The sequence below is a fragment of the Pristiophorus japonicus genome, chromosome 11 (assembly GCF_044704955.1).
Source record: "Pristiophorus japonicus isolate sPriJap1 chromosome 11, sPriJap1.hap1, whole genome shotgun sequence".
NCBI classification, from domain to species: domain Eukaryota; kingdom Metazoa; phylum Chordata; class Chondrichthyes; family Pristiophoridae; genus Pristiophorus; species Pristiophorus japonicus.
The window spans coordinates 117866497-117892241 of NC_091987.1; the positions used below are offsets into that span (position 1 = coordinate 117866497).

The 25745-nt window shown below is 45.2% G+C and overlaps 1 protein-coding gene across 1 annotated transcript in view; it reads left to right on the top strand.

Moving 5' to 3' along the window:
* Positions 1 to 25745, top strand: part of grpr (gastrin-releasing peptide receptor) — an 86404-nt gene that overhangs the window by 18564 nt on the left and 42095 nt on the right. The window lies entirely within an intron of this gene.

Genomic DNA, 25745 nt, shown 5'->3' on the forward strand with positions numbered 1-25745 from the left:
GCTCCCATTAACCCTCTACTGCTTCCTACTGCTTGGCCAACTATGACCACCCTACCAGTGCTCTAATTGGTAGGTTGGTCATAGTTAGCCAAGCAGTAGGAAGCTTTTCAGTGCTTTGTACTGATAAACAATTTGGCTTTAGTGGGTTAAATTCAAGTGGTATCGCTGTGCACATTTGGGGATCTCTGAGCTCACGATCTGCCAACCTGTGCTAAAGCTCTCTGGATTTGGATATGTGGGCTCTGCACTCTATTTCAGGCAAACAGAAACTCGACAGACATAGATTTCTCAGGAGCCTGGTTTGGAAACTCGAAATATGATGACAGGATTCCATGTGTGTTAAATGCACAACTGACCTAAATAAAATGGAAGCATGCTTGGCATGTTTTGGGTGGTGGGGGGGGGAGGGGTGGAGAAAAGAGTCAAACATTACTTTGTTACTGATAAATTGACTAGAAACATAACTGGATCAGCCACATAAATACTGTGGCAACAAGAGCAGGTTAGAGGCTGAGTATTCTGCAGCGAGTGTCTCCTCTCCTGACTCCCCAAAGCCTTTCCACCATCTACAAGGCACAAGTCAGGAGTGTGATGGAATACTCTCCATTTGCCTGGATGAGTACAGCTCCAACAACACTCCAGGAGCTCGACACCATCCAGGACAAAGCTATCCGCTTGATTGGCATCTCATCCACCACCTTAAACATTCACTTCCTCCATCACCGGTGCACCATGGCTGCAGTGTGTACCATCTACAAGATGCACTGCAGTAACTCGCCAAGGCTTCTTTGGCAGCACCTCGCAAACCTCCGACCTCTACCACCTAGAAGGTCAAGGGCAGCAAGCACATGGGATCACGATCACCTGCAAGTTCCCCTCCAAGTCACACACAATCCTGACTTGGTAGTATATCACCATTCTTCATAGTCGCTGGGTCAAAATCCTGGCACTCCCTCCCTAACAGCACTGTGGGAGTACATTCATCACACGGACGGCAGCGGTTCAAGAAGGCGGCCCACCACCACCTTCTCAAGGGCAATTAGGGATGGGCAATAAATGCTGGCCTTGCCAGCAATGCCCATGTCCCATGAACGAATTTAAAAAAAATGATGTCACGATGCAATTCACATCATGAAGACAGTAGGGGGTAATTTTGACTTTGTGCGATAGTGTAAAACGCGTGATATCGGATCAGCCTCCCGTTAGACATTTCTCCCCATTTTACTTTCCGTTGAAGTCACTGCAAAATGAAAATTGGAAGAGATGTACAATGGGTAGCTGATCCAATATCGCCCATTTTACACTATCGCCCAGAATCAAAATGACCCCCTGTGTCCTTTTCAAAAATTGGAAACTACGCTGTTTATTACAAAGGTGTAAAAATTAAAAACACAATCAAATTAATAATACAACAATAAGAAATTGCCAAAAAGAAAACCGGGAAATGGGAGAATTGTTTATTTTAAGTCATGCATAGTGAAGGAAGATGCATTAATAATGACTTCATTTCCTGTAACATTCAAAATACTTTCAGATCTTTATTTTTAAATGTGCTTCAGAGTGGTGCTTCAGAGTGGTGCTATCAGGAAAGCCATGAGTTAGAAGAGACCAAAGAAATAATGGGCTATGGAGAGAAAGGAGGGAGTGTGGACTGGAACATATGGATTCTAAGCTTGTTGGTAAACTCTCAACTGTAGGTTAAATACTCATCTTTCACTTTTTGAGTCTGAGTTCAAATCCAACCAGTCTATTTTGGTAAAAATATTCTCTGCTGGCCGAGAGTTTGGATAGTTTCAATCTATATCCTGGTGGGTGTGAACCCACAGTTATAAATCAACCCTTAATTTGGCACTGTAATAAAAAATTGGCAATGTTACTTACAGAATGAGAAGTGTCACATTTGTGAAGCAGTGAGGTTGGGTCCGTGATAAACTCTTTGCACAGGTTAGAAGGAATTTTGCTTTGTATTTTACTCTGTTTTACTTGGCCCAGAAGTGCTTGATTATACACTGGGTATCCAAAATATTGACTGTTCCATCTTGAGCACAAAATTCACCAACAGTTTAAAAAAATAGATTAGTTTGTTGCCATAACTAAAGGTAAATAGTGAAGTTAAAACCAAGATCCCACTGATAATTGAGGTTGAAATCATGCTGTGAAATGTGGACACATGTTTATATGAAAGTGTTCTGCTTGTTATTCCAGGTAAAGCTTTCACCCGTTTGAGTGGGCTAATGCGCTTGTTAAAATAGCCAACAAAGAAACTTCACACGACTTATTCTGTGTTCACAATATCACCTAGTGCACTGTCAACCCCTACATTTCTTCCAAAAATCCCATTTGAGATATGACATGCGATAACTTGGCCAAATTACAATTGGACATTTCATATGTATAAATCACGTGAGAAAAAAAAACAGAAAGCAATCTGAGCTTTCCCAGTACTGAGTGCTGTTCTAGCACTGAGACGTATGGCTGAAAGTGGGAATCTTCAAGAGTGTTTGACATTAAACTGTAAATGACTTCTCCTTGTGACGATGCAGCCTTTCGGGCCCAGCTAACCAGAATTGTCAACAGTTTATATAGGAATGGATGGTATAAGTTGGAGGAATAAGGCTGTAGTTGAAACAACTGGTGCTGACACATAGACATAAAAGTGAAATTTGTTTATGGAGTGCAATAAAACAGGAACCAAACATTCTTACGCCTCTCTGCCAAGCATACAATACTTGAGACGTGTATCTCTAAAACATCACAATGCAGCAATTGACCTCATTCCTGACATGCCAGAACCATGGAAAATTCTAAAGGCTATTACAAATGTCCAAGATTACCATGTCACAGGAGCAGTGCATTACTTCAGCAATACACTGCACGCTGTCTCGTAAAATACCTTCAATGAGCTTATATGTATACAAAAGCAGTGCTGTGTGAGACATCATGTGGTCCACTGAGACGCCTTGCAGCAATGTCCAGTACTGAGTTCAGCCAGCGGGATGCCAGTGAGTTTAGCAATTCGGCATTTTCTACTCCACAAGCTCCGTTTGCAGAAGCATTTTCAGCAGCAGACATTTTAAGATTACAGTGAGGAATAATTGCTACCTTAAAATTGCATTGGAGAATGCTGTCAAATCTTGGACCTGCAGTTAACAAATCTTTTTGCTTGTGGGCTGATGGCAGAAGGTGAGCGTCTTCTTGAATGACACTAATCTTTCCAAGGTGGGCGAGTACTACTTCAAGCACACGATTGAACTCAATGTCTACATGACAACTGTTTGGGGTGAAGCTCATGACGGTGCCTCCTCAGAAGTATTATCCATCTCCGAGGTGTCTATGACTGTGGACTGTGGCTGTTGAGAGGGAATTAGAGGAAAGAGAGAAGGGACAAGAGTTAGCCTGGCACTGAGAGGCTGGAGGGTAGCAGATGACCGGCATCGCAATGCAGCTTGATGTAGTCAGGCTGCGTGAATGTGCATTTGTCAGAGATTCATGAGAGGGTGCAAGTACTAGAGACTCTTTACTCCTATTCTGACAGCTTTGGAGGGCCCCTCGTTTTCTGTGCTTGCTGCTCGTGCTCAGACAGGTTCATTATGTTGGACAGTGCTACCCGGTCTCACTCCTCTCCCTCGTGTGCTGTGTAGTCCTGCAGAGAGGGGGAGAATCACTGAGTGTCTCCTACAAAGGAGGTTGCAGAAGTGTGGGGCTTCTGCTTGTTCAGCTGCTGAGAGGGAGAAGAAGCAAATGGAATCAGGATGTGAAGGTTTTGAATGGAATACACTGGTGTGGAGTGTGACATGAGGGAGCCATGCACACTGGTGATTGTGCAGAGGCTAACCAGCGAGGAGAGAATGGTGCTAGTGGCTGCTGTGAAGGGAGCAAAAAAAGATGCGAGTATATATTTGTAACGAGAATGAGAGATGTTACAGTGTGTCCTTGCGCTGGGTGATGAAAGAAAGGGAATTGTTGAGAGTGAGGGGGAAAAGGACTGTTGCCTCTTGTTGTTGTGAGCGATGGAGAAATAAAGAGCTATATTTACACTTGTTACTCTTCCAAGGTGATTGAAGTACTTCCTGCACTGCATCCATGTCCTGTGGGTAATTACCCCTGGAATTGACAATCTGTGCAATCTCTCTCCATGCCTGGTGGACTTAGGGGGAGAAATTGCGTATTGCCCCGTTTCTATTGCGATAGTGCAAAGGTATGATCGGACGCTACATGAGGGACTCCAATGAGAACTTCTGGTTTAGTATTCTAGGAGGGAAGTGGAGCACTAAATCAAGAGCTACCACTTCCCTTGGAGTGCTAAAGCTGACAGGAGGGGTGGTACTGATGCGGCGTTGCCCAATGTGGAGGGCAGCACTGCCAGGAACAGAGGCTCCTTCCCTCCCTTAAAGGGAAAGGGCCATCGTGGCAGGCTCTGCAATGAAAAGAGTTATATCGTCACCAATGGCAGCTGCAAACCACCACAATCCGCCCCATAACACACTCTAGCAGAGTGCAGGGCCAAGAAAATCTGTAAAATTGATGGTTAGGCATGACAATAAATGTTTGCCACCGCACCATCATCCCCTTTAAACAGTGCTCCCCAACACCATCATTCCCTTTAAACAGTGCTCCCAAAACACCCGGCCTCCCGAACAGCGCCCCCTGCAGGTGTCGGTGTTGTCGCCCGACGATGCTGCAGGGGGCAGAACCGAGGTTCAGGTCCAGGGCGCTACTGATGTCATGACGTCATGATCTCTGGCGCAGGAGGTCGTGGCGCTAGGGGTTACCACTGTCTCAAACCTCGATGGGAAGTTTGTGGGCATCGGTACACTCGCCGCGCCCGGTCACAAAGCAGGTAGCGTCCCGTTATCACCTCCCCCCCCCCCCCCCCGCCCCCGCCCCCATCTCCCCGCGAGGCACTAATGGGAGGTGCTAAGGAGGCAAAATCTTAGGCCATATAATGTTTAGAGATCCTCCTCCAGTGGTTGGAAAGAAAACTTCCTTGGCCTCTGCCAGCAGGATTTTCAGGGAAGCTTCAGAGAGCCTGGCGGAGAGCCATGGTGATGCTGTTTCTCCTCCCGCAGTCTAAAGTGATATCTTGCAGAAGGAAATGCTGCCTCATTGAACTTCAACTTCAACCAGGCCACTGGATGACACGTCAGAAATTGCACAGCAGTAGTGGGTGAGTTTCACAGTGGGCCAGCGAAACCTGCCTGGAAAATTCTAATCAGGACCTGGAGTTAAAATTCTCCAGGCCTGTTTTCTGAGGTAGCAGGTGGGTTTTGAAGTCACCCCACTACCCACCTTCCCACAACCTACCCGGAGTTAAAATCAGGATCGCTGGGTCTTTAAGGGAGCCATGTGACATATTTGTTTAATATAAGTGAGCTCAACTCAACAGAAACATTTTTGGCAGGGTGAGTGAAAGCTCGTGCAGTGGGCTTATGATCTGACGCAGCGGACTATGATCTTGTATTAGTGCCCTGACTCGTATTTAAGTTCATGCCTGCTTTCTGCATGAGTTTGAACAGTTGCTGACAGGGCCATTGAATGGATCATTGCACAGCAGCAGAGTACTTTGATTCAATCTGCAAGGAACCTGCCAGCATCAGTCTGGGTCGGCCCAAAGGAGCACACTTCCTGTCCGCGAATCATAGGGCAGCATTGGCAGCAGCTGTTGGACATCGAGACACCGACTCTTCCATCCGTTTGGCTTGAAGGAGGAAATGGATAACTGGAGTCAGCAGCGGGGAAGCTGACGGTGGAGAAAAATGTACACAGAAAGTATTAGGTGATTTGCACTAACATGCAGTTGAAAGAACAAATAGATCAGGTGTTGATGGGGCACAAATGCCAACTAGTTTGATGTAATATTTACGTAAAAAAGTCATAACCTGAACTTTAGAGCTTATTTATCATTGTCTAAACATGGCAAGACTTTAATTGTCGAAATAGGATTGGTGATTACAGGGATAAATATTGACTGATTTCATCGCATACTTTTATGATGTGCAATACTGCTGTGGAAAACAATTGGGAGAATGTGCAGCTGGAAGGGTAAATTCAGCATGTCAACACACGTAGGGCTAGAATTTCCAGTACTTCACTGCTTGGTTTCTCTGCAGCATTGGCCATTTTGGGCGAGAACCGGGTCGGCAAAAAATTCCTTGGCTGAGTTCCACCGGCGGTTTCGAGGTACAGCTGGGGAGCGGACCGCCAGCGTGCACCATCCTCCGATCGCCCTGGCGCGATTTTTGGCTCAGTGGTGACCCGTAGGTAGGTATTTTTTTTAAAAAAAGCCTACGAGAATCAGCGGAGCTGAGCGATTAGGTGAGTAGCCCTGCAAGAAAAAGGTAAGTAATTGTTTCTTTACGAATTATTTTAAAATTCTCTTGTAGTGATTTAAGTGAAAAGGGTCCCGAGAATGTTGTTCTGATTTTATTTTATGTTTTTTGAAAAAATAATTTTTGTGATTTTCTCCTCCTAGGCCCAACCAGCACCCTTGCTGTAAATTTTTTTGTAATTTAAGCAATTATCACCCATTTTTTTTTTTAAGAACCCCCCCAATCGGCCCAAGATTCCATTTTATTGCCGAGAATCAGGTACAGTGGCCATTTTATTCATTGGGCGGATTTTTTTGTTTTTGGGGGGAATTTTTCATTGCCGATAATTTTGGGCGGCAATCAGGTGCTGGCGAATTGCTTTGAAATTCTAGCCCTCAATGTTCAGCTGCACTTAAAGGGCTACAACACAATTTTATCACCCGATTCTCAGACCTGCGTTCCAGTTCAATGCTGGGAGCATGGGACCACTGAATTTACCCTCGATATTGCAATACACTGTGGATCAAGGAGAAACTTTGCAGAACTCATCCTGAAGTTATTAAATAAAAGGGTTAGAGCCTTGATGAGGTAACTTGTACATGAACTTTGGAAAGAGTGGGCTCATTGGGCCAAAAGGCTTTTTCTTGATCCTCTTTTTTTTTTATCTTCTTCTTTTGTGTGCATTATTTTTTGCACTGTAAGTGCTGATCAACAACAACATTTTCATAGAACCAGCAGTAGCCCTTCCCTCAATTTTCTCAGCTTCTACAGGTATATAAAAAGGAAGAGAGTAGCTAATGTAAATGGTAGTCCCTTAGAGGATGAGACTGGGGAATTAATAATGGGAAACAGGGAATGGTGGAGACTTAACAAATATTTTGTGTCAGTCTTCACGGTAGAAGACATTAAAAACATCCCAATAATAGATAATCAAGGGGCTATAGGGAGGGAGGAACTTAAAACAATCACTATCACTAAAGAAAAAGTACTCAGTAAAATAATGGGACTAAAGGTGGACAAGTCCCCGGGACCTGATGGCCTACATTCTAGGTTCTTAAAAGGAGTGGCTACAGAGATAGTGGATGCATTGATTGTAATCTACCAAAATTCCCTGGAGTCTGGAGAGGTCCCAGCAGATTGGAAAACCGCAAATGTAACGCTCATATTTAAAAAAGGAGTAAGACAGAAAGCAGGAAACTATAGACCAGTTAGCCTAACATCTATCATGGTAAAATGCTGGAATCCATTATTAAGGAAGCAGTAGCAGGACATTTGGAAAAGCATAATACTGTCAAGCAGAGTCAGCATGGTTTTATGAAAGGAAATCATGTTTGACAAATTTGCTGCCGTTCTTTGAGGATGTGACGAGCAGGGTGGAAAATGGGGAACCAGTGGATGTGGTGTATTTGGATTTCCAAAAGGCCTTCGATAACATGCCACATAAAAGGTTACTGCACAAGGTAAGAGCTCACGGGGTTGGGGGTAATATATTGTTAGCATGGATAGAGAATCGGCTAACTAACAGAAAACAGAGAGTCGGGATAAATGGGTCATTTTTCGGTTGGCAAACAGTAACTAGTGTGGTGCCAGAGGGATCGGTGCTGGGGCCTCAACTAGTTACAATCTATATTAATGACTTAGATGAAGGGACCAAGTGTAATGTAGCCAGGTTTGCTGATGATACAAAGATGGATGGGAAAACAAGTTGTGAGGAGGACACAAAGAAATCTGCAAAGGGATATAGACAGGTTATGTGAGTGGGCAAACATTTGGCAGATGTAGTATAATGTGGGAAAGTGTGAGGTTATCCATTTTGGCAGGAAAAGTAAAAAAGCAAGTTATTATTTAAATGGAGAGAAACTACAAAATGCTGCAGTTCAGAGGGACCCGTGGGTCCTTGTGCATGAAACACAAAAAGTTAGTATGTAGGTACAGCAGGTAATCAAGAAGGCAAATGGAATGTTGGCCTTTATTGCAAGGGGGATGGAATATAAAAGCAGGGAAGTCCTGCTACAGCTGTGCAGGGTAATGGTGAGGCCACACCTAGAGTACTGTGCACAGTTTTGGTCTCCCTTATTTAAGGAAGGATATACTTGCATTGGAGGCAGTTCAGAGAAGGTTCACTAGGTTTATTCCGGAGATGAGGGTGTTAAATTATGAAGAACGGATGAGTAGGTTGGGCCTATACTCATTGGCGTTTAGAAGAATAAACGGTGATCTTATTGAAACATATAAGATACTGAGGGGGCCCGAGATGCAGAGAATGTTTCCACTCGTGGGGGAATCCAGCACTAGGGGGCATAGTTTAAGAATAAAGGCTTGCCCATTTAGAACTGAGATGAGGAATTTCTTCTCTTAAAGAGTCAGAAATTTGTGGAATTCTCTGCTACAGAGAGCTATTCACATTGGAGTTCAGAAGAATGAGAGGTGATCTTATTGAAACTTATAAGATAATGAGGGGACTTGACAAAGTGGATGCAGAGAGGATATTTCCACTCATAGGGGAAACTAAAACTAGGGGACTTTAGGGCTCAGGTTTCGACTCGAGTTGCTCCTATTTTTTTGGAGCAATTAGTTTAGTATGGAGTATCTTAGAAATCGCAATTCTCGGCATTTAGTTTGCTCGCGTTCTAGTGAGTTGGAATAGTTTCGTTTTAGTACAGTTTTTTTTCAAAAGGGGGCATTACCAGCCATTTACGCCTGTTTTGCAAGTTTAGGCAGCACAAAGTTACTCCAAACTAACTTAGAACGGAGTAAGTGTCGATTTTTGTGCGCTCAGAAAAACCTTGCGTACACTTTATAAATTAGGCGCAGGTAGCAAGAGATGGGGTGGGGGGGGGGTTAAAGGAAGTTAGAGGGAAGCTAGGGGATTTTACAAAGCATTAAACACTGCACTTTTACCAATAAAGAGCCATGATCTATAAATCAACCAATCAATAAATAAAAAATTAAAAGTTTCTACTCGCCGACTGCAGCACCGGGGGGCCCTCCAACAGCCTGCTGCAAAGCTGATCGGGCGGGCCCCGCCACCAAAGAAGTAAGGGCAGGCAAGCCACTCGGCCCAGGATAAGGTTGTCACCCGGAGACAGGACGCGCTGGGAGGGCCAGGAGCTACTGCGCACGCGTGCAGCCTCCACTGCGCACGTGCACAGCTGCTGGCACTCTTTCTGGCGCAGGGCTGTAGCTCCGCCCCAGCAGCTCCTGCTGCGCCGCGCTGTGCTGCAAACAGGCCTACAGATATCGGAGAATCACGAGGTAAGTATTTGGCGCTTTTCAGTTCAGAAATTAAGCGGGCCTCTCCGAAGTGCGCCGTTCTTCCGGGGATCCGAAACTTGGGCCCAGAGTCTTAGAATAAGGAGCCACCCATTTAAAACTGAGATGAGGAGAAACTTCATCTCTCAGATGGTTGTAAGTCTATGGAATTCTCTCCCTCAAAGAGCTGTGAAGGCTGGGTCATTGAATATATGCGGAGAGGGACAGATTTTTGAGCAATAAGGGAGTAAAGAGTTATGGGGAGCAGGCAGGGAAGTGGAGCTGAGCCCAAGATTGGGTCAGCCATGATCTTATTAAATTGGCAGAGCAGGCTCGAGGGGCTTAGTGGCCTACTCCTGCTCCAAATTCTTATGTTCTTATGTTGTTGTAGTGACGCACGCTGGGGCACAGTCCATGGGTGCCATATTCTCGCAGCTAAGTGGCTTCATTTGTGAGCCTAGACATCGAAACATAGAAACATAGAAATTAGGTGCAGGAGAAGGCCATTCAGCCCTTCGCACCTGCACCACCATTCAATAAGATCATGGATGATCATTCAACCTTTCCTGCTTTCTCTCCTTACCCCTTGATCCCTTTGGCCGTAAGGGCCATATTTAACTCCCTTTTGAATGTATCTAACGAACTGGCCTCAACAACTCTCTGCGGTAAGGAATTCCACAGGTTAACCACTCTGAGTGAAGAAGTTTCTCCTCATCTCGGTCCTAAATGGCTTACCCCTTATTCTTAGACTATGACCCCTGGTTCTAGAACTCCCCAGCAACGGGAACATTCTTTCTGCCTCTAACCTGTCCAATCCCGTCAGAATTTTATATGTCTCTATGAGATCCCCTCTCATTCTTCTAAACTCCAATGGATACAAGCCCAGTTAATCCAGTCTCTCCTCATATGTTAGTCCTGCCATCCCGGGAATCGGTCTGGTGAACCTTCGCTCAATAACAAGAACGTCCTTCCTCAGATTAGGAAACCAAAACTGAACACAATATTCCAGGTGAGGCCTCACCAAGGCCCTGTACAACTGCAGTAAGATGCCCCCTGCTCCTATACTCAAATCCCCTAGCTATGAAGGCCAACATGCCATTTGCCTTCTTCACCGCCTGCTGTACCTGCATGCCAACCTTCAATGACTGATGTACCATGACACCCAGGTCTCATTGCACCTCCCCTTTTCCTAATCTGTCACCATTCAGATAATATTCTGTCTTCCTGTTTTTGCCACCAAAGTGGACAACCTCACATTTATCCACATTATACTGCATCTGCCATGCATTTGCCCACTCACCTAACCTATCTAAGTCACCCTGCAACCTCTTAGCATACTTCTCACAGCTCACACCGCCACCCAGCTTAGTGTCATCTGAAAACTTGGAGATATTACATTCAATTCCTTCATCTAAATCATTGATGTATATTGTAAATAGCTGGGGTCCCAGCACTGAACCCTGTGGCACCCCTCTAGTCACTGCCTGCCATTCTGAAAAGGACCCATTTATCCCTACTCTCTGCTTCTTGTCTGCCAACCAGTTCTCTATTCACGTCAATACTTTACCCACCATTCTAAGTGCTTTAATTTTGCACACTAATCTCTTGTGTGGACCATGTCAAAAGCCTTTTGAAAGTCCAGATACACTGTTTCTCCCTTGTCCATTCTACTAGTTACATCCTCAAAAAATTCTAGAAGATTTGTCAAGCATGATTTCCCTTTCATAAATCCATGCTGACTTGGACCGATCCTGTCACTGCTTTCCAAATGCGCTGCTATTTCATCTTTAATAATTGATTCCAACATTTACCCCACCATCAATGTCAGGCTAACTGGTCTATAATCCCTGTTTTCCTCTCCCTCCCTTTTTAAAAAGTGGTGTTACATTAGCTACCCTCCAATCCATAGGAATTGATCCAGAGTCAATAGAATGTTAGTAAATGATCACCAATGCATCCACTATTTCTAGGGCCACTTCCTTAAGTACTCTGGGATGCAGCCTATCAGGCCCTGGGGATTTATCATCCCTCAATCCCATCAATTTCCCTAACACAATTTCCTGACTAATAAGGATTTCCTTCAGTTCCTCCTTTTCGCTAGACCCTCGAACCCCTAGTATTTCCGGAAGGTTATTTGTTCCTTTCTTAGTGAAGACAGATCCAAAGTATTTGTTCAATTGGTCTGCCATTTCTTTGTTCCCCATTATAAATTCACCTGATTCTGACTGCAAGGGACCTACATTAGTCTTCACTAATCTTTTTCTCTTCACATATCTATAGAACCTTTTGCAGTCAGTTTTTATGTTCCCTGCAAGCTTACTCACATACTCTATTTTCCCCGTCCTAATTAGACCCTTTGTCCTCCTCTGCTGAATTCTAAATTTCTCGCAGTCCTCAGGTTTGCTGCTTTTTCTGGCCAATTTATATGCCTCTTCCTTGGATTTAACACTATCCCTAATTTCCCTTGTTAGACCGTGAACGTTGGCAGAACATTTGATAATAGAGAGGTGCACAGCTCCAACTGCTCCTGTCCTCCCATGACATCAGGGGTGGGGATGGCGGGGATGATCGTCAACTGATTGTTAGAGGGCTGATTGCCATTTCAATTGTCTGTTAGCGCTTATTAAGGAGGCTGCACAGCATTTTGGTGACTAGTGCTTGACCGAGTGCCCTCTCCCAACAACGACCAGCTGATTGGGAGTAAACTAGTCGTTGCTGAGGATTTGAGCGCTACTTAAATGTATATCACCTTTTATTGTTCACTTGCTGGTGGAGGTTTAAAAAGGAATTTTGAAACACATCGGAAGACTTTCTATTTCACTTTGTCAAGACTTTACCAACACTCTATCAACATTTATTTTGGAAATTTTCTGAGGACTTCAACTAAAAAGAGTAAGTGCTGTGCTCCTGCACCTTATAGGAGTTATGAGGAGAAAGGGAGTGCTTGGTCACGGGCATCTTGCTAGGGGTCCCCTTGGTCTGCAGGAGGAATGGAAGGAGGACATGAGGCCAGGCAGAGCAGCACCAGCTGCTGCAAGAGAGAGGGCCACGATGGGGATGTGGTCTCCTTCCACCCATGCAAGAACAGGACATCCCACCTCCTCTGCCACTCCTCCACCAGGACCTCCAGTGCCGCATCCGAGGATCTGTGTGCACACTCACTCGGAACCTGCCGTTGTGTGTCAGCCAGCCAGTGGACGTCAGTGAGTGGAGCCCACGTATACTACTCCACGGAAATTGCGTCTAATCAGCGCTTGAGTGCTAAACTGGCAGGAGTCTGTTTTAGCATCGGCAGGCAAGTTCAAATTATGGTAATCGGCAATTAGAATCAAAATTACGTGCTAAAAGCAGACTTTCAGACAGGTGCAGCACCCCTTACACCCAATCAAAATAATCCCTAACACTCCCTTGACATCGTCTGATTTCTAGAACAGGCATCCGATCTGCAACGCAAGTTCTACGCCTGAACGACATTTGAAAACATATCCCAATGTATCTATAGAGCTGGGTAACATTAAAACAGAACCCCCTTCCCACCCTTTGCCCCGAGATTCTGAGGCCATTTGCAAGACCCCACGTTGACACTCTGGCTGAAATCAACTGGCAAGGGCTATCTTGCTTTGTATAGCTTATATCACAGTGAATGCTGATTTATCCACTGTAAAATTAGAGTTTCAATAGTGTTCATTTCCCTTCCCTGAATACCTTTCTTTAGTTATTTTAGAAATAAAGAACTTGCATTTATATTGCCTCTCATGATCTCAGGACATTCCAAAACACTTAACAGCCAATTAAAATTTTTTGGGGAATGGTAGTCACTGTTGTAATGTAGGAAATGCAGCTGCCAATTTGTAGACAGGGAGCTTCCACAAACAGCAATGTGATAAATGATCAGATAATCTGTTTTTTTAGCAATGTTGATCGAGGGATAGATACTGGCCAGGACACCGGGGAGAATTCCCCTGCACTTCTTTGAAAAATGCCATGGGATTCTTTACGTCCACCCGAGAGTGTAGCGGGGCCTCGATTTAACGTTTCATCCAAAAGACAGATTGACCTGCCTTGTATTTATATAATGGAATACTACAGTTGCTCCCTATTATGCATAGGTCCTGATGTTGTGTGCACAGTTGCAGTGGCATAACTATCCTTTTTCAGTTCTGTTTGGCACACTATCAATGTTTATTATTTTGCGTTATAATGTGCCCACATTTATGATCAACTGTGGAGTGTGGATTAATCACATCAGATATGCAAATTTTATTGAATTACAGGTTAACAAAATTGCAAATTATGATTCTATAATGTGATTTGGAAATGTGATAACAGCAAGGGAAGAAAGACTTGGGCAGAAAATTATACGTAAAATCCTTTAAAAAACTATGTGTGCACAACCACCTCCTGTGCAAGGTAGTTGTGCCTTTCAGAAATAGGCAGGAACAGCTTTTGAGGGTGTATTCACTCTTCAGGTGTAGCACCGCATGAAGCAGTTTTGCTTTGCGTTGATACATTACTCATAGTGTATATGCTGCCCGAACCTGGGGTCAGGGCCTGGCCTGATACTGGGGTGAAGAGGAGTGACATCCCTTGTTGGTGACAGTCTCACTCGGTTTCTCTTTGGTGTCAGTTCGAGTCTAGATGCCCATTTTACACTCCACACATTTAGCATTGGAGCAAAGCCAAAACTGCTTTGCATTGGTGTTATACTTCAAGTCACACACAAATCCTGACTTGAACATATCAAAGTGTTCCTTTACCGTGGCTGGGTCAAAATCCTGGAGCTCCCGACCTAACAGCACTTTGGGAGTATGTTCACCACATGGACTGCAGCGGTTCAAGAAGAAGAACCACTACCACCTTCTCAAAGGCAACCAGGGACGGGCAATATTGACAGCCTTGCCAGCTACTCCATACATGCCAAAATATTATTTAAAAAATAATGTGAATGCAGATTAAAATAATGCCCATCTCCCACATCAAAGGGGCTTGTTCTAACTGGAAGAAGCCAAATGATCAATTAGCCGTACTTGAAGATAAATAGGAGTCAGCTGAGGGAGGAGAGCTGATTCAGCAAAACCTACCATTTAGTTCAAGAAGCTATTGTGTAAATTACCAATTCAGGAGTAAATCAATTTATTTGGAAATGGTTCACAACATGATGGAAGGGAACAGCGGGAAATCACTACCTCCACTCAGGGTGCAAAGAGAGATCCAAAATTATGGGGTAGATTTTCAACTTGATTCCCAGTCATAAAACAATGTAATCAATGGAATTGAACATTGGCCGATTTTTGGAATGGGCATCTGATTCGCAATGCATGTTTTACACCAAGCGACATGTTCAAAAACGATCCCAATGTATCTATGGATTCTAACTGTGGCCCAGCCCGCCAATTGATATATTGGAGCTGATACACACTGCTTGGGAAATTGTGGGCCCACAGCGACTGTCCATTGAAATTAGTGGATGGAAAGCAGGGGCTGCCAGTGTACAATTCCCAACATGTGTGCCCTGCAACTCTGCTCCTCAGTGGGAGCATCTAATTGGGGAACGAGCCCCATTGTGACATCATAAATGCTTTGACAATATTCATTACATATGATGACCACTGACAGTCTGACAGTTCTCCTTTGCAAAAGCCACATGGAGTGACAGTAAGGGGTGCTAACAATTGGCCGCAGAGCCCCTGTGATCGGGAAGGGACACATCAGCCGGACTCCCCAATTCTGATTGTTGTCTAACGGCTCTTTGCTATAAAGTGCACATGTGAGTGGGCGTTGGTTGAGCACAGCCTGGCAGCAAAGATCCCCTTGATAGAATAGCCCGTGGGCACTCCCTGTCTAAGCTCACGCATCAAGAATTGCCCCATGGGGGAGGAATCCCAGAGGATGGGCACCACCTGCGGGACTGTAGCCTTGATAGGAGTCGGTGCCTGAGGGAAACCAGTGGTTAAAACTGGAAAGGGAAAGATAAAAATAGGAGAAAGGATAGGTGGTCACTTTCCAGTTCTCTGCCAGTTCTGATTTTAATGTGGCCACTCAGAGGTGCATGAATACCTGTGGCTTCCTCTTTGACTTATCCCTCTAATCTCCATTCGTCTTTTGAACTACATGGCTCATTTGAGTTCAGGACTCACTGTTTGGAGCCAATTTTCTCCTTCTACTGCACGTCGATGTGATGCATATCTGTACATTGAAAATAAATCTTTGACAAGCCAAAAAATTGCACTTTCTTTCCTTGAACACGAGGATTTGATACAGTAAGCCGGGCTCGGGGCTTCAGCCCAGATTCTTTGCCACCTGAGAAAAAAAAAGGCATTGGCCCAGATTCTGTGGTGGTAATAATGTGAAGCTGTCAGCATTCGTCGTCATTACTCCTCTGAAAGTGACAGCAACTTCTGGAGTCATCGCAGGCGCAGATAAATACGGCAATCCTGAACTTGCTGTCAGTCATTCCCTGCTCCACCACAGGGTGTGCTGTGGAACACCCCAGAGCTGGCAATCAGGTCAAATCACAGGTCCCGACAAAAACTTCCACTGTTGACCTGGAATATCGCTGTTAACCCCTCCCTCCCGCCTGAAAACATTAAGCCTTGTTGAAAGAGGTGTACTGAGTTTTTAACAGCGTATTGACTGCTAAACAACTGTTCTGGCCCTGAAAAACTAATTTTATATTTGTGGAATGTAATTTTTCTATTAATATAAGAATTACTTGGCTTTTAATATTTTTTTAAAATTATGTTCATATTTCAGCTTCTACCTTAATCCTAAGTTTACAATCTTTGTAAATTTTGGTCCATGTAAAATTTATAAAAATTAAAGTATAATTGGTGCATTTTACTTCATGGTTTTCTGTCTGTCAGAACCTTTCAATCTGATTGGCTGCTTGATGACATCACTGTTGCTGGATGCTGGAGATTCGTTTGATTTGGTGCCAGATTCAAACTAAGGTTAGGAGAGCTAAAATTCACGGCAACTTTCTTCGAGGTCAGCAATGAGTGCTTTTGCTTTGCCGCTGACCACAAATTCCAGGCCATTATAACTAAGCACAAGGAAAAAACAAGGAAGCAGGACAGCATATTATTAACTAAAGTGCCAGCCAAAAGCCAAAGCTCCACTATCCAATAATCTGCGCAAGCATGACTGAAACAATAGAAATAAGTTGTGTCAAGAGCCGGAGAGACTGGCAAACACTCTTCCCTTTTTTGGTTTTTTTTTTGTGTTTTTCTTTTTTTTTTGTTTTTTTTTGGGCACTAAAATCACAATTTTTCCGGTGCCCCCTATAAAAGGGAAGGGGACACTAAAAACACCGGCAATTAAAACAAATTAAACTTTAAAACGTAAAATCAAATTAAAATTTGGTTGCCGGGCGTGATTGGCAAACACTCTTTGATGATATTGCAGATATCACCTGGACATTTAATTGAATGGCACCATCTCTTAAGGAAGTAATTGATCGATTGAAAGGGACATATGGATTCAGTCAGAACTTCCCAGAAGGTAAAGGGAGATTTCAGTGCCATTGTTTGCAGGTTGAAAGTAATGAAATTAAAGCTGAAAAATATACTGTGACATTTCTGACTGCTAAAGTAGGTGGTGTCACCTACAGGCAAAGAACAAAATTCAACTATGTTCAAATGAGCAAACAATTATAGCTGTAAAATGTTTAAAAAGTTTTGTTTTTGTTGGTATATATCTCAACTGTGTTTGGCTGCATGTTCTAGGAGGGAATTATTTTTCATAGAATGGGCAGACACATGGCAGATGCAATTTAATGCGGATAAATGTGAAGTGATGCACTTTTGGCGGAACAGCACTATTATCTAAATAGTACTGTTTTGAGGGGGGGTGCAAGAGCTGAGGGACCTGGGGGTGTCAATTCAAAAATATTTGAAGGTGACCGGGCAAGTAGGGAAGGTGCTTAAGAAAACTTTTGGGATACTTGGCTTTGTAAATAGGGGCATTAAATACAAAAACAAGGAAGCCACACAAAACCTTTACAAATCACTGGTTAGGTGACAGCTGGAGTACTGTGTGGCATTGAAATATGGCAGCGGGACACTGTTGGCGCGAATACATGACCTCATCTCTTTCATCTGGCAGAAAGAGAGCATGCCGGGAGAGCTCAGAGATGCAGTGATCGTGACTATCTTTTAAAAAAGGGACATGTCCGACTGCGGCAACTACAGAGGAATCTCCCTGCTATCAGTCACTGGGAAAGTCATCACTAGAGTCCTCCTCAACCGTCTTCTCCCTGTGTCCGAGGAGCTCCTCCCGGAGTCACAGTGCAGATTTCATCTCCTACGGGGCACAACGGACATGATTTTTTCAGCGCGACAGCTTCAGGAAAAATGTAGGGAACAGCGCCAGCCCTTATACATGGCCTTCTTCGACCTTACAAAGGCCTTTGACACTGTCGACCGCGAGGGTCTATGGAGCGTCCTCCTCCATTTTGGATGCCCTCAAAAGTTCGTCACCATCCTCCGCCTGCTCCACGACGACATGCAGGCCATGTTCCTTACTAACGGATCCATCACTGACACAATCCACGTTTGGACCGGGGTCAAGCAGGGCTGCGTCATTGCCCCAACCTCCTCCTTAATCTTCCTCGCTGCCATGCTTCACCTCACAATCGACAAGCTCCCCGCTGGAGTGGAAGTAAACTACAGAACCAGTGGGAACCTGTTCAACCTGCGCCGTCTCCAGGCCAGGTCCAAGACCACCCAACCTCTGTCGTCGAGCTACAGTACACGGAAGACACCTGCTTCTGCGCACATACTGAGGCTGAACTCCAGGACATAGTTGACGTACTTACTGAGGTGTACGAAAGCATGGGCCTTACGCTGAACATTAGTAAGACAAAGGTCCTCCACCAGCCTTTCCTCACCGCACAGCACTGCCCCCCAGTCATCAAGATCCACGGTGCGGCCCTGGACAACGTGGACCACTTCCCTTATCTCGGGAGCCTTCTATCAACAAGAGCAGGCATCGACTACGAGATCCAACACCGCCTCCAGTGTGCCAGTGCAGCCTTCGGCTGCCTGAGCAAAAGAGTGTTTGAAGACCAGACCCTCAAAACTGTCACCAAACTCATGGTCTACAGGGCTGTAGTAATACCCGACCTCCTGCATGGCTCAGAAACATGGACCATGTACAGTAGACACCTCAAGTTGCTGGAGAAATACCACCAACGATGTCTCCGCAAAATCCTACAAATCCCCTGGGAGGAGAGACGCACCAATGTTAGCTTCCTCATCCAGGCCAACATCCCCAGCGTTGAAGCACTGACCACACTTTATCAGCTCCATTGGGCAGGCCACATAGTTCGCATGCCAGACACGAGTCTCTACTCGGAACTCCTTCACGACAAACGAGCCAAAGGAGGGCAGCAGAAACGTTACAAGGACACCCTCAAAGCCTCCCTGATAAAGTGCAACATCCCCACTGACACCTGGGAGTCGCTGGCCAAAGACCGCCCTAAGTGGAGGAAGTGCATCCGGGAGGGCGCTGAGCATCTCAAGTCTCATCGTCGAGAGCGTGTAGAAATCAAGTGCAGGCAGTGAAAAGAGTGTACAGCAAACCAGTCCCACCCACCCCTTCCCTCAACGACTGTTTGTCCCACCTGTGACAGAGACTGTGGTTCTTGTATTGGACTGTACAGCCACCTAAAAACTCGTGCTAAGAGTGGAAGCAAGTCTTCCTCGATTCCGAGGGACTGCCTATGATGATTGTGTACAATTCTGAGCACAATACTTTAGGAAGGATGTCACGGCCTTGGAGAGGGTACAGAGGAGGTTTACCAAGATAATACCAGAGTTGAGGGAGTTCAATTATGTGGAGAGATTGGAGAAGCGGGATCATTATCAAGCCACTCCTGCACAACCCTGAGTGGCTATTTTCAAAAGTGAAAATAGCTGAGGCCTCAGAGCAGGCACCCAGGGATGCCTGAAAAGGATTGAGAGAGGAATGAAACTAGAAACTAGAAGCAGCATCATTTAAAAAAAAAGATTATCTGATCATTGTTGTTTGTGGGATGTTGCTGTGTGCAAATTGGCTGCTGCATTTCCTACATTACACCATGCCTACACTGCAAAAAGTATTTCATTGAATGTAAAGTGCCTAGGGTCGCCTTGAGGTCATGAATGGTGCTATAAAAATGCAAGTTTTTTCCTTTTCTTTATATAATAAAAAGATACAGTTGCATATAATGGACTAGTTTGTGCATGAGTATCTTATCTGTTGGTGTCATTGCCTGTTATGTACAGCTTTCTTATTTAGCCCTTACAGTGACATACTGATGTAAATTTTCTGATTCACTATTTCTGGCACAGAGCTGTGAATTCAGAGAACTTGTCCTACTGTGAATATTTAAGCTTGGCCAGCAGTGCCAGATGGGCCATCAGCCGTAGCTGTAGGGTGCTCCACAACCAGACTGTGTGGTACGTTGCATCTCATCCCAGCGCTTACATTCACTTTGTTATCCCTGTGCCGACAAGTTTCAATTTAAGCCAGCACATTATTACAGCTGACCCTGCCCATCAAGATCAAGTCTCTGCCAAGACAATCAATACAGCTCTCTTATAACTGGAACTCCCAGTGTGCTAAAGCTGATTTAATCTTCTGAGTAGAAGGATCTTGATGAAATCTCGAATCCCAGTCCAAATCAAGCAGCAACAAGGGACACAGGTTGTCTAATTAAAGCAACAGTGCTGTCCTTTCTAAACTGTACTATTGCGATTCGTTGTTTTATCCTTTTGTAAATTAATTAGCAATCTGACGGTAAAGGACTATCTTCCAAATAATAACCATAATCTGATTCAGAGAGAGAAGGGAGAGCCACAAGCCAAAGTTTTAAATTTAATTGAGCCAAACTTCAAAGGGATGAGAAATGATTTGCCTGCAGTAAACTGGGCTGAACTGTTAACGGGTAATCCTGCAGACAAACAGCAGGAAGTATTCAAAGAATTATTTGGTCTGATACAAAACCAGTAAGACACCTTAAAGACTCAGGGGGAGATATTCTCCTGTTTAGCGGCAGAAGTTAAGGCTGGTTTCGGCAAATAAAATGGCGGCGGCCTCGCTTCCGCCCACTTCCGGCGCAGAGTATGGCGGATGCCATTTTGGTAAGGACCAAACAATTGGTATCATTTACCCCTCCCTGAAGCAGGCATTAAGCCATTAACATTTTCAAATAAGAGTCCAAATGCCTGCTTCTGCTCCCTCTTGCAAATTTGGTTTGTGTCTGAGGCAGCCAGCGTAAACCGATGTTTACCCCTGGGAAAGCCAATGCCAAACATCACTGAATTAAAAGTTAACTACTTACCATTATCACCTACCTGTCTGGAGATCTCTGACCTCGCTCCTGACTCCAACCTCCAGGCCACCTCCCCCACCATCAGTCTCCGATTCTGGCCCCGACCACTTAGTCCCCCCTCCCCCCTCACCCTTGACAGCAATGCCAACCCCCCTAATAATACTGCAGGCCCCCGATCTTCTTACCCAACCCATGACAGCCCTCCAATCCCCCACTACAGCAATGTTGAGCCCACTCAGCATCAATGTTGACCCCCAATGATATTGCAGGCCACCCCCGAACCTCCTCCGACCCCCAACAGCCCTCCGATCATGGACTCCAAGGCTCACCCGTTCCTCCTCTAGACCCACATTATGCAACCCGATCACTTACCTGGAAATTGGAGCTTCAGCCTGTGCAGGATCCTATTGCAGCGCTATCTACATGATGATAAAGGCCAGCGGGAGTCGGGCAGTTCGAGCAGTCAGTCGAGGAGGCGGGAGCTCGGAGCAGCGCAAGTCCGGGGTCGGTGAGAGGCCTATAAAGGCCAGCGGGAGTCAAGCAGTACAAGCAGTCAGTCGAGGAGGCGGGAGCTCGGAGCAGCGCGAGTCCGGGGTTGGCGAGAGGCTTGTGCAGCTACAGGGAGAAGGCAAAAAAGAAGTAGAAAGAAACAGAAAGGTGACGTCACAGCCAAGGGGGTAAGTGATTGGCTGGTGATTGGTGAGTAGTTTTCTTTTTTCTCTTCTATAACAGTCAGTGACTTTCAACATTGTTTTTGCCAATTTAAGTGTATCTAAGGGTTAAGGCATGGCAGGGGAGCTCGGTCATGTGATATGCTCCTCCTGTACCATGTGGGAATTTAGGGACGCTTCCGGTGTCCCTGACGACTACATCTGCGGGAAGTGTATCCGCCTCCAGCTCCTGACGGACCGCGTTGCGGAATTGGAGCTGAAGGTGGATTCACTCTGGAGCATCCACGATGCTGAGAATGACGTGAGTAGCACGTGTAGCAAGTTGGTCTTACCGCAGGAGAAGGGTCCACAGCCAGCTAAGGAATGGAAGACCAGCAGGAAGAGTAGTGCAAGGAAGGTAGTGCAGGAGTCCCCTGTGGTCATCCCCCTGCAAAACAGATACACTGCTTTGAGTGCTGTTGAGGGGGATGACTCATCAGGGGAGGGCAGCAGCAGCCAAGTTCATGGCACTATGGCTGGCTCTGTTGCACAGGAGGGCAGGAAAAAGAGTGGGAGAGCGATAGTGATAGGGGATTCAATTGTGAGGGGAATAGATAGGCGTTTCTGCGGCCGCAACCGAGATTCCAGGATGGTATGTTGCCTCCCTGGTGCAAGGGTCAAGGATGTCTTGGAGCAGGTGCAGGACATTCTAAAAAGGGAGGGAGAACAACCAGTTGTCGTGGTGCACATTGGTACCAACGACATAGGTAAAAAAGGGATGAGGTCCTACGAAACGAATGTAAGGAGCTAGGAGCTAAATTAAAAAGTAGGACCTCAAAAGTAGTAATCTTGGGATTGCTACCAGTGCCACGTGCTAGTCAGAGTAGGAATCGCAGGATAGCGCAGATGAATATGTGGCTTGAGCAGTGGTGTAGCAGGGAGGGATTCAAATTCCTGGGGCATTGGAACCAGTTCTGGGGGAGGTGGGACCAGTACAAACTGGACGGTCTGCACCTGGGAAGGACTGGAACCAATGTCCCAGGGGGAGTGTTTTCTAGTGCTGTTGGGGAGGAGTTAAACTAATATGGCAGGGGGATGGGAACCAATGCAGGGAGACGGAGGGAAACAAAAAGGAGACAAAAGCAAAAGACAGAAAGGAGATGAGGAAAAGTGGAGGGCAGAGAAACCCAAGAAAAAGAAGAAAAAGGGCCACTGTACAGCAAAATTCTAAAAGGACAAAGGGTGTTAAAAAAAACAAGCCTGAAGGCTTTGTGTCTTAATGCAAGGAGTATCCATAATAAGGTGGATGAATTAACTGTGCAAATAGATGTTAACAAATATGATGTGATTGGGATTACGGACACGTGGCTCCAGGATGATCAGGGCTGGGAATGCAACATCCAGGGGTATTCAACATTCAGGAAGGATAGAATAAAAGGAAAAGGAGATGGGGTAGCATTGCTCGTTAAAGAGGAAATTAATGTAATAGTTAGGAAGGACATTAGCTTGGATGATGTGGAATCTATATGGGTAGAGCTGCAGAACACCAAAGGGCAAAAAATGTTAGTGGGAGTTGTGTACAGACCTCCAAACAGTAGTAGTGATGTTGGAGAGGGCATCAAACAGGAAATTAGGAGTGCATGCAATAAAGGTGCAGCAGTTATAATGGGTGACTTTAATATGCACATAGATTGGTCTAGCCAAACTGGAATCAATACGGTGGAGGAGGATTTCCTAGAGTGCATAAGGGATGGTTTTCTAGACCAATATGTCGAGGAACCAACTAAGGGGGAGGCCATCTTAGACTGGGTGTTGTGTAATGAGAGAATATTAATTAGCAATCTCGTTGTGCGAGGCCCGTTGGGGAAGAGTGACCATAATATGGTGGAATTCTGCATTAGGATGGAGAATGAAACAGTTAATTCAGAGACCATGGTCCAGAACTTAAAGAAGGGTAACTTTGAAGGCATGAGGCATGAATTGGCTAGGATAGATTGGCGAATGATACTTAAGGGGTTGACTGTGGATGGGCAATGGCAAACATTTAGAGACCGCATGGATGAACTACAACAATTATACATTCCTGTCTGGCGTAAAAATAAAAAAGGGAAGGTGGCTCAACCGTGGCTATCAAGGGAAATCAGGGATAGTATTAAAGCCAAGGAAGTGGCATACAAATTGGCCAGAAATAGCAGCGAACCTGGGGACTGGGAGAAATTTAGAACTCAGCAGAGGAGGACAAAGGGTTTGATTAGGGCAGGGAAAATGGAGTACGAGAAGAAGCTTGCAGGGAACATTAAGACGGATTGCAAAAGTTTCTATAGATATGTAAAGAGAAAAAGGTTAGTAAAGACAAACGTAGGTCCCCTGCAGTCAGAATCAGGGGAAGTCATAATGGGGGACAAAGAAATGGCAGACCAATTGAACAAGTAATTTAGTTCGGTATTCACTAAGGAGGACACAAACAACCTTCCGGATATAAAAGGGGTCAGAGGGTCTTGTAAGGAGGAGGAACTGAGGGAAATCCTCATTAGTCGGGAAATTGAGTTGGGGAAATTGATGGGATTGAAGGCCGATAAATCCCCAGGGCCTGATGGACTGCATCCCAGAGTACTTAAGGAGGTGGCCTTGGAAATAGCGGATGCATTGACAGTCATTTTCCAACATTCCATTGACTCTGGATCAGTTCCTATCGAGTGGAGGGTAGCCAATGTAACCCCACTTTTTAAAAAAGGAGGGAGAGAGAAAGCAGAGAATTATAGACCGGTCAGCCTGACCTCAGTAGTGGGTAAAATGATGGAATCAATTATTAAGGATGTCATAGCAGCGCATTTGGAAAGAGGTGACATGATAGGTCGAAGTCAGCATGGATTTGTGAAAGGGAAATCATGCTTGACAAATCTTCTGGAATTTTTTGAGGATGTTTCCAGTAGAGTGGACAAGGGAGAACCAGTTGATGTGATATATTTGGACTTTCAGAAGGCTTTCGACAAGGTCCCACACAAGAGATTAATGTGCAAAGTTAAAGCACATGGGATTGGAGGTAGTGTGCTGACGTGGATTGAGAACTGGTTGTCAGACAGGAAGCAAAGAGTAGGAGTAAATGGGTACTTTTCAAAATGGCAGGCAGTGACTAGTGGGGTACCGCAAGGTTCTGTGCTGGGGCTCCAGCTGTTTACACTGTACATTAATGATTTAGACGAGAGGATTAAATGTAGTATCTCCAAATTTGCGGATGATACTAAGTTGGGTGGCATTGTGAGCTGCGAGGAGATGCTATGAGGCTGCAGAGTGACTTGGATAGGTTAGGTAAGTGGGCAAATGCATGGCAGATGAAGTATAATGTGGATAAATGTGAGGTTATCCACGTTGGTGGTAAAAACAGAGAGACAGACTATTATCTGAATGGTGACAGATTAGGAAAAGGGGAGGTGCAACGAGACCTGGGTGTCATGGTACATCAGTCATTGAAGGTTGGCATGCAGGTATAGCAGGCGGTTAAGAAAGCAAATGGCATGTTGGCCTTCAAAGCGAGGGGATTTGAGTACAGGGGCAGGGAGGTGTTGCTACAGTTGTACAGGGCCTTGGTGAGGCCACACCTGGAGTACAGTTTTTGTCTCCTAACTTGAGGAAGGACATTCTTGCTATTGAGGGAGTGCAGCGAAGGTTCACCAGACTGATTCCCAGGATGATGGGACTGACCTATCAAGAAAGACTGGATCAACTGGGCTTGTATTCACTGGACTTCAGAAGAATGAGAGGGGACCTCGTAGAAACGTTTAAAATTCTGACAGGTTTAGACAGGTTAGATGCAGGAAGAATGTTCCCAATGTTGGGGAAGTCCAGAACCAGGGGTCACAGTCTAAGGATAAGAGGTAAACCATTTAGGACTGAGATGAGGAGAAACTTCTTCACCCAGAGTGGTGAACCTGTGGAATTCTCTACCACAGAAAGTTGTTGAGGCCAATTCACTAAATATATTCAAAAGGGAGTTAGATGAGGTCCTTACTACTAGGGGGATCAAGGGGTATGGTGAGAAAGCAGGAAGGGGGTACTGAAGTTGCATGTTCAGCCATGAACTCATTGAATGGCGGTGCAGGCTAGAAGGGCCAAATGGCCTACTCCTGCACCTATTTTCTATAATGAGCTCCAAGGGCAAAAATCCCGGGCTCCTCGACCTTCCCATTTGAGCGTGGGCTATTAGGACTCGAGGTAAGGTGC